The sequence below is a fragment of the Pleurodeles waltl genome, chromosome 7 (genome assembly GCF_031143425.1).
Source record: "Pleurodeles waltl isolate 20211129_DDA chromosome 7, aPleWal1.hap1.20221129, whole genome shotgun sequence".
Taxonomy (NCBI): domain Eukaryota; kingdom Metazoa; phylum Chordata; class Amphibia; order Caudata; family Salamandridae; genus Pleurodeles; species Pleurodeles waltl.
The window spans coordinates 707,220,578-707,230,615 of NC_090446.1; the positions used below are offsets into that span (position 1 = coordinate 707,220,578).

Here is a 10,038-nt window from a genome sequence, read left to right on the forward strand (position 1 = left end):
TGAGGTATTTAGTTGCAGAGGTATACACCCTTGTCCAAGTAGGGACCACAATACTAGTTAGGGTAAGTCACACACAAACCAAATTATCCTGTGCCCATCCTCTGGTAGCTTGGCACTGAGCAGTCAGGCTTAACTTAGAAGGCAATGTGTAAAGTATTTGTGCATGAAATCATACTGTAACACAGTGAAAGCCCGACAAAAAGACCCCACACAGGTTCAGAAAAAGAGAATATTTATCTGAATAAAATACTGTTGAAACGATGAAAATCCAATGTACACAAGCAAAGTTATGAAGTTTTAAAGATTAAATCCAACTAAAGCGCCTAGTAAACACAATAGCTCCAACTGAGGCTCTCATGGCGCCACTGACGGAGTCGTTCCCAACAATCCAACAACACAGGTGCCAGTGAAGGAGTCACACAGACCCCCAGGGACAATGCCTTTTGAAAACGAAGAACAAGGACATCGCACGGAGTCGGAAAGAGGCGTCGGTGGAGTTGGTGCGGTGTCAGTCCCTTACGGCATCCGGGAAGAGAAGTCAGGTTCAGCGATGCGAGGCAGGTGGAAGTGTGGCATTGGCTCCTTCTGGATGAAGAGGAGGATGATGCGACGGCGTCCACAATGCATTGATTCCTTGTGACCCAGTGGGATGGCTGATTCCAGTCCGTCAGGACATGATGTGTTGACTTCGCAGTGTCACGATGACCATGAGTGACGTCAGCAGAGTCGAAGCGGCGTCAGACTTACATTGCAGGCTGAAGTCGTTGCGTGCGGCGAGGTTCACGGGCGGGAGCAGGCTGCGCCATTGCTGGAGTCGTTCCGAAGTCGCTGAATTTGATGTACTAGCAAAAAGCTAGCAGTGGAGGTCTTTGTAGTCCATGAGACCCCCAGAACAGGAGGCAAGCTCAATCCAAGCCCTTGGAAAGCACTTTGGGGGGAGAAGGCCAGCAGGGCCACAGGGCAATAGCAGGGCAGCAGTCCTTTGCAGCAAAGCAGTCCAGAGAGTCATTCGGGCATCCAGGCAGGTCTTCTGACAAAGTTCAGGTGCTGGTCCAGAGTTGTTGGGGTCAGAGACCCAGTTTATATACCCAAAAATGCCTTTGAAGTGGGGGAGACTTCAAAGAGTGGTTTTGAAGTGTACAAGTTCCCCTTTCAGTGCAGTCCTGTCTGCCAGGGTCCCAGTAGCATGTTTGGCAGTCCATTGTGTGAGGGCAGACCACTAGCCTTTGTAATGTAAGTGTCAGACCCTTCACCCTTCCAGCGCATTTAATATGCAGATGAGTGCAGGTGTGACTGAGTGTCCTGCGTTTGTGGTTGTCTGGGTGAAATGCACAAGGGAGCTGTCAACCAGCCCAGCCCAGACGTTGATTGGAGACAAGCTGTAAGGCACAGATGGTTTTTAAGTGCAGAGAAACGCTCATTTCTAAATGTTTAGGAAAAATGTGGCAAACCGAGTGACCCCAGGACTCAGGTATGTAAATATAACAAAAGCTATAGGCCTGAACTTCCACAGCAGGAATTTGTGATCCTTGTATACAAACAAGGTTAGTTCATTATATATTTTGTAGGAAACTGCCACTGTTGGCATGGTTTATCCCCCCCCCCACTTTTTGCATAGTGTTGATGCCAACTTTGATTGCAAATGTGTGTTGGGATCCAGCTAATCAGGCCCCAGCACCAGTGTTCTTTCCCAAAATCTGTACCTTTGTATCCACAATTTCCACACAGTGAAGTCCCTTGTAAAAGGTACCCATAGTACCAAGGGCCCTGTGGCCAGGGAAGGTCCCCAAGGGCTGCAGCATGTATTATGCCACCCTAGGGGACCCCTCAGGTCCACACAACCAGTGTTGCAAGCCCACTAGTAGCATTTAATTTACAGCCCCTGGGCACATGTAGGGCACTTTACTGAGGACTTATAAGTAAATCAAATATGCCATTTGGGGATGAACCAATGTTACCATGTTTAAGGGAGAGAGCATATGCACTTTAACACTGGTTAGCAGTGGAAATGCGTGCAGAGTCATAAAACCAGTAAAAACAGTGTCAGAAAAGTGGATGAAGGCAGGCAAAACGTTGTGGGATGACCACCGTAAGGCTGTCAGATCTAACGGCAGGGCATCGAGCTGGTCCACGAAGGACACTGTAGTGTTGTAGTCACCAAAGAGCATTAAGAGATCAACTGTGTTTGCCTGGTTACATGAGCAAGTAAAGAGAGCAGTGAAGGCATACTACATTTGCAACTGTTTGTTCCCTAAGGTGACACAGCACAAAGTGACTATCTGATCTTTCTGACAATGCCTGGGAGAGAGTTGCAATCCACTTTTTTGGACCGCTAGGAAATGGACACCATCTCATGGTAGTCATAGACAAATATTCACAGTTTCTTTTTGGTGGAAGACCGATCATTGACAACCCATGAAAAAGTCATAGAATGGCTTGATGACATCTTTGCAACATGAGGCATCCCCAAAATTCTCAAATCTGACAATGGCACGCCACTTAATAGCAAAGAGTTCAAAGAGAGACACCCCTCTGGCCCCAAGCCAATGGCGTAGTTGAACATTTTATGGGCACGATTATGAGGGTCATTCTAGAACATCAATGGAGGGAATCAATATGACTCAAGCCATGTGTCAGGCCCTTCGGGCCGATCAATCAACTCCTCACTCACAGCTGGCAAGATCCAGCCACCTTGCTATTTGGGAGAGCCTTCAGAGCAATACTACTTCAATAGACCCCAGAACGATCAGTGGATACTGACAAGATTCAAGATACCAACGCTGCTCAGAAAAGAAAGATGAAAACATACGCAGATCAGCATTGCCATGCCGAGGAGACAGTTTTTGACATAGGAGGCGGGGTATTGGTCAAGCAAAACTGCAGATAGAAAATGGACATTCCTTTTGCTGCGGATTGGTTACAGGTTGTAGCGGGCAAAGGACCCAGGTGACAGCACATCATCCAGGATAATCCATCACTTTGGACACTTCACATCTCAAACACCTACTGCAGTGTTGTTCAAGTCCTCAAGGTGCACAGGAAGTGGCCCTGCCAGCAGATCCTGCTCAAGCGCCTATGTTGCCATTGCCTGCTCAGGGTGGACCTCAATCAACTTGGGACACTCGGGCTAGAAGACAAGTGATAGTGCCTAACCAACTAATTGAGAAAATGTAATTTGCGATGTCGGACACCCCTCTATTTAACAAAGGTAATGTGTAGCGTATTGATGTTATGCACACTAGAATCCTCGTGGTTCTGGGTGGCCCCTTAACAGGAAGTATGTAATGTGTAGGGCGGTGTTAAGGTGTGTTTAACGTAAAAATATGATGTAATAAGTAGTGCGTGAGTGTATGCTGAGAAATAAAGAAACGTTTGACAGCTGCTTCTCTGTGGTGTAATTCATCTGCATGCTCACGGGCTGGGTAAGATGCTACACCAACCATTATATCTAATGAGGCACTTTTATACAACTTCTTAACACGTGCTTAGAACAATAGAGCATATATCACGAAAACGTAATTTGTACGAAGTATTTTTTGCAGGGCTCTTTTTTGTCAAGACAATTTTGAAGTTTGAATTAAACAAAACCACAGGGCACCTGGTAAGCAGGCAAAATTCTCTGCACGCCACACGTATAGCTGAGGACTTTATGGTAGAAACATAGAATTTGAAGACAGCAGGCCGTTATACAGATTGTAGCACTAAAACAACTTCTCTCAGAGGGAGAGAATGCATGCGTGCGCTAGTCACTGGCTGTTCATTCTGTAAAGTTTCTGGCAAAGTCATCAAACATAAATGTATTCATTATACTCATCTCTGGCTAGCTTTCGCCAAAGTGCAGAGCCCAGACAAAAAGGTTCACTCACCCTGCTGCCCCCAAGCCCTTTCCCCCGCAACTCTTAAATCAGCATCAAGCGCTGCACAGCACGGTATACGCTATATGACAGCCAGGGGGCAGGCAGAACGGAACAGAGCTCTGCTACCGTATGTTGTCACCACTGCTCCGGAAGAGACCAGGCACTCTCCTGCGGAAAGAATGAACCAGCCGCGCTAGATGCGCCATAATAGCAATTGTAAATAGGAACCATGTGAACAGTCTAACCCGGAAGTATATGATGTCCATTTTACTTTGGGCTTGAGCCTATCCTTTAATGTGCAGGAGTGGAAGGCTATTTCTTAAAGTTTAATGAGAGCAGTGCACCTATTAATATAAGGAAACGAAGATGCACACCTTTGGGTTTCATGTTTACATTTGCACTGTGTGCTTAGTAACACACAGAGATAGACATGAATGAACATTCGGGGATTATCTTGATAGCGACGTGGTCACTGTATAGTAAGTAGTACTTGGGAACATCAAGAGGGCGAGTGGATGTTGGAAGGAAGAAAACATTTTCTAGCTATAGTTAAAAGAATTTCCAATTCAATTAAGCACAGGAAGGGGAGGATTATGTTTCTCTTTTCTTTATTGCAAAATCGACAACCGCCTACAGTTTACATTCCAACAGACCCGATTCAGGCGGATGACTCCAGATTTTTACAGCAAAAAAACAAGCATTTGCAATGCAACGCGTCTCGCATTTCTCCGAGTTAGAGCTATTAGAAATTGTAAACTCCCAACCGGACGTATCTTGCCTCATAAAATGGAGAAAAAACGAGCGCGGTCGTGCTGCAAAAAAATGGAAATGGAAACGGTCTCGCGTTTCATTCGTAGTGAAACCTAGTGGCAGATTATCTACGCAACCGGCAAAAGTGCAATTAACTGTGTAACAAGGTCGATATCATGCAAAGTGCTCGACTTCTGCCAAGCGAGATGGCGCTGCGAAAAAAGAGAAAAAGTAGTTGTTATGGTCTAAAGGTTTTATTCTTATGTTAAAAATACATGCTTAGGAGCACACTGTAACTTTGCCCACGACTGCTCTGGTTTAGAATGCGGTTTTCAGATCTGTGAAAGAGTTCTGTTAAAACTGGTTTCTGAGACGGGTCGGAGAGATTGAGCGCTAGGGGACATTCAATCGATTATACAAAATAAATATACAAAATACTCACCCTTGCCTGCGGAGAGCTTCTATTCACGAAACACAACATAAATTGGCGACGGGGATGGGATCACTCGTTTAACGAGTTGTCACCTATGTGGGTAATTGAGAAGTCTGATCCAGATAAAAATATTCCCAGTTTTGAATCTATAAAGGACAAAGTGGGAGGTTCACAGGCAAAGGCCAAGAGTAGATATGATGAGATAAAAAAGTTAAAGATATTGATTTCAAAGTTGGGGATCGTGTAAGGATAAGGAGACCTTACAAAGTGAAAGGCTCCATGTATTTTAAGGAAACTAAGGTGGTTCAGGTGTCCAAGCATTCCATTAAAGTTGAAGATGGGAAGTGGTGGAGTAAAAGAAAGGTAGCCAAAGTGGACAAACGTGTGAACAAGGTTGCAGACATGCTAAGTTTCCAGTCACAGGATAAGGGTTCTGAAGATTATGAGAGTGGCCTGATAAGGGTGAGTGATTTGCAGGATGGTAGGATGTTTTATGAGCCTGGAGTGTTGGGTGATGATGTCAATGTTGTCGAGCATGCTCAGCGTGAAACATCCGGTGTGTTGGGCCGTCAGGACGTTGTGCGGGATAAGATTCAGGATACTGTTCACGATGAGTCCCTTAATAAATACCTTCCCAAAAGAGCTATTATCAAACCCAAATATTTGGATGATTATGTGTTAAAATAATTGATTTGTTGTTGCCATTGAAGAACAGAGATGTGTTATGTTCTAAAGGTTTTACTCTTATATTAAAAACACATGCTCACGAGCACACTGTAACTTTGCCCACGAGTGCTCTGGTTTCTAATGCGGTTTTTAGAAGCCGGTTTCTGAGACGCATCGGAGTGGCTGAGTGGTGGGGGACATTCATTCGATTATACAAAATAAAATTACAAAATACTCACCCTTGCCTGCGGAGAGCTTCTCTTCCCGAAACACAACAGTAGTCCACAAACCGGACGGAATACAGCGAGCCTCGTATGTTTTCCGTACTTGGTTGCTGCGCCTGAGGTGGGGTAACAACCGGAAAAGGCATGACGTATGCATGCCTTCCACTAATGAAAGCAAGCAGATTTTAAAAGGCAAGCCCACGAACCAATGAAAGACACTGATGTGACATGGTCGGGGCTATGAGCCCTTTTCTAAGTGCTACAGCGTCTCGCAAGCGATACGCATGCTCTAGCGCATGCTACGCAGACTCGACCCTAAAAAAAAGAAAGGCTTTATTTTGGCTGCCTCCCACCTGAAATTGCTTCCACGTCAATAGAAACCAATGGGAGTAATGCATTTTCTTGATTGTTTAGATGGAGCAAACAACAATAAGAGAAGGGCAGGCCAGAACGGACAAGCAACAATGCATGAGTTCAAGCAACAATAATGAGCGATGGGGAAGGAGGAAGGGGGTGCAAGTAAAAGGGAAATAGTACTGCTTATAATGTCGCACAGTGGAATGGCATGGGGCAAAGGAAGCAGTATTTGGGCCAACCGCCAGGGTAGAGATAAACACACAAAGAAGAAGTGAAACTGGCATTCGCTGACCGAGATGAAGCAAGGAAGTGAGAATGATGCAGAATCCAACTAATGGTAAGCAAGGGGCGGGCTGTAAGCCCCTTCTAAGAAAACAAGGTGCCTTGAATGCACTGTCACAGGCAAGACCCTAAAGTAAAGGGTGTGAAGGGGAAAAATTGCCAAAGAGTCGAAGATGCACGCCAAACATACTGAAGGGTATAAAACAACCAACAGTGCCCTCAAATCATTTAGTGAAGCTAGGGTAAAGGCAGGAGCGTGTTCAAGGAAGGGATGGGGATGTGTCCTGCTTAAAGGAAAACAGCCTTCACCACACACCCTTTAACATGCAGGACCTTTATCACGCAGTTGTTACCAAATAAGTGCTGGAGCACTTGGACATTGGTTCACAATTACCACTTTATGAGAAAGTGTTACCAACTCATCAACGAGACATGCCAGCCGCTAGGCTGAATGGATCTTTGATGTTAGGTGAAATAACCAGAAGCTGTATATACATTTTATGTCAAGACCGAGGCTCCTATTATGCTTCTCTTAACTTTCCTTTATTCTGTAGCAGGAGTCAAGAAGCACAAATCTCAAGAGGCTTAGCAACGTACTAGCCAATGGGTTAATAAAACGTAATCACAGAAACAACCAATAAGGAACGCATAAACAGTATAATGTCTATCTTGACTGCAAACAGCCTTCTTTTCTTGCTGCTCAAGATAAGTACAGTTTTTATATGTTCTATATGGCCCATTCGATGATTATATTAATTTGGGTTTGTAATATATTGTTATAGTTATTGCCTGATAAATGCTATTAGTATTGCTGTTTCTTTTTCTCACAGAGTGCCAATCGCGCTCTCTGAATGTTCTATTCCACGCATGCTTGTTTGCGCTCGTGTTTGTGGTGGTTAAACCGTCCACCATATCAGGAGTCTTTCATTCTGGTCATGGACACTTCTTTTTCACCCTTAGGCTCTTTTGCTGCCTCCAACACTGGTTTCCTTCGTACCCATCTTGGAGGAACAGCTCACAACTCCTCTCTGCTTGTCATTACAGCCTGAAGTGTTTGAGCCTCCGCTGCGTCATTGAAGGGGAGCGACCTTCTGCTTCCCCTTTCCTCTCCATTGTACGGTGTGAGGCAAGTGTGTACACGCCTCCAGGCAGTGTTTGGGCCTTTGATTCAACCCATGTTGTTTTCCCTCTATTTCTTGACCCTTTTTCTGTCTAATTGCTCCCACTGTTATTTATAATGGAAATTGTCAGTTCACCTTTAATGGGAGCAGATATTGATGATGGGGAAGTCTTCAAACAAGACTTAAATGACTTGTGTTCATACATATGGCCCTTTATTCATAATTCCATTGAACAGGCCATTGCGGTCTCTATGGACAAGATGTCTAAAAATATTGAAAATTCAGTCATGAGTATGATATCTAAATAATTTTTGGCCCATTCTGCGAGGGGAAGCAGAAAAAGGAAGATGGTATTCTTACCTTAAAAAAAGAAACATGTCTGCCACCCCTGAAGATGCACTTTTGACCAGTGAGGTTTCCTCACATCAGACGGAGGACGTGGTTCCTCTCAGGCCTCCTACTAAGGAGGGGAATATGAATATACATTTTAAGCATAAAAGTAAATAATTTTTTTTTCAGAATGTGCCAAAACAAATAGCTATTTCAAAAATTTGGGATACTGATAATGACATGGGTGACTTAGATGATAATTCCGACAATTTGGGGGATAAGGACCCCTATTCTCCTCCTCCCAGAAAGTCAATATTTACTCCTTCCACTTCCAATTCCTTCTTTTCCCAAACCATTCCAGACACAGAAGGGACTCCCATGTTTGATCCTTCACTCATACACCACGCCAACTCTATGGAGGGGTTTCCTGCTGCCCATGTAGGAGTCAAGGGGGCACATTATGTCCCCGGCGGTAAAAACCACCTAGCTCCGCGGCGACGGCCACCAAAAGACCGCCGCCGCAGCTACCAGCCGTCCACCCAATTATGATCACAGCCGGGTTACTGCCAGAAGGATGGCGGAAATCCGGCTGTGGCCATGCCGGCGGATGGCGGTAAGGTGGCACTGCTGCCAGCAGCAGCAACACACCAGTAGACCGCCGGAGACCGTACCATGACCCACGATACGGCTTGGCGGTGTTCTGCTGGTGGACGCTGTTGCTGGCTGCCGGAGGACCCTCTGACAACAGGTAAGTCGGGTGTTCCGACAGGGGAGGGGTGTGGGGGTGTTGTGTGTGTGTGTTTGTGTGGGAGGGGGTGTATGTGTGCCTGTGGATGCGGGTGTGTGTTGCATTTTGTATGTGTGTGCATGAATGAATCTGTGAGTGCGTGTATGTTGTGTTGTGTGAATACGTGTGTGCTTGTATGTATGTCAGTGTGTGTGGATGTGTGCGTGAATGGATGTATGTATGCGTGGGTGAATGTGGGAATGAGTGTGTGTGTATGCGTGTGTTCATGTGTGAATGAAGGTGCGTGTATGCAGTGGGGGGGTCTCAAGAGGAAGGAGGTGTGGGGGGAAATCTGGGGAGGGGACGGGGAAGACCCTTATCGTCACTGATAGTGCCTACCGCCATGGTACTGCCACGAAAACCATGGCGGTAGGCGGTGTAATAAAACCGCAGGCAGGCAAGTGACAGCCACCGGGCTTGAGAGTGAAGTCTCCAGCCAGGCGGTCGGTGTGGTACTTTGGCGGTTTGGCTTTTGCCAAACCGCCAATGTCTTAATATGGAGTAAAGTACCGCCAGCCTGTTGGCAGTACTTTACTCCATATTAACGCTGTCTGCCGGGGTCATAATGACCCCCTATATTTCTTCTAGATTACGTCTTCCTCTTGATAAACAATCAAGAGCCAAATTGAGGTCATAATGCCCTAGACCTTCCCTGATTTCCAGTATTACATCCATACCATCTATTGATCAATCACTCCTTCCTTTATTTGCTAAATTTGGCAAGGCTCCCCAGAAAGGAGTTGACAAAGCTTGGTCGACTTGCCAAGACAAGTTGCTGGATCTAGTGGGCCCTTTAGCTCTCATATGTGACATGGCTGAGTCTGCTAGGTTGGACAATATGGACATTGATCCTTTGAATCTTTCGCTGTGGATACAGAGAGCCTTTTGCTTGCTTGGACCAACGCAGCAATTACTCATGATCTCAGGAAAGGACTTTTGCTAAAGTTGGACCCTAAATTAGCAAATTTGGCGACTCTTGACCCTGGCATCAAAGCCAATAGTCTTCTTTTTGGTGACTCCATCATTTTGGACCTTAGAAGATAGGTAACTACTTTTTCATCAGTTGACAAAGCACAACAGTCCCTAATGAAGGTATTTTCCCAGCCTGTTTTTGCACAGGCCAGTGGAGGCAGGAGCCCCTTTACTGGGCGTTGCTATCATCATCAGGGAAACAGAAGCACCTTCAAATTAAGTTAAGACTATCAAGGCTTCAAGCCCCAATTCTACCCTA

At 45.5% G+C, this 10,038-nt stretch overlaps 1 protein-coding gene across 2 annotated transcripts in view; it reads right to left on the reverse strand.

Moving 5' to 3' along the window:
* Positions 1 to 5,068, reverse strand: part of RAD50 (RAD50 double strand break repair protein) — a 484,618-nt gene extending 479,550 nt beyond the window's left edge. Inside the window, exon 1 of one of the 2 annotated variants that reach the window (XM_069244739.1) lies at positions 5,050 to 5,068. The gene's annotated coding sequence lies outside the window, so the exon portion shown is untranslated. Of the gene's footprint in view, positions 1 to 3,866; positions 4,020 to 5,049 lie in introns of those variants that run through there. The other variant, XM_069244738.1, reaches the window with a different exon arrangement.
* Positions 5,069 to 10,038: the final 4,970 nt, after the last annotated feature.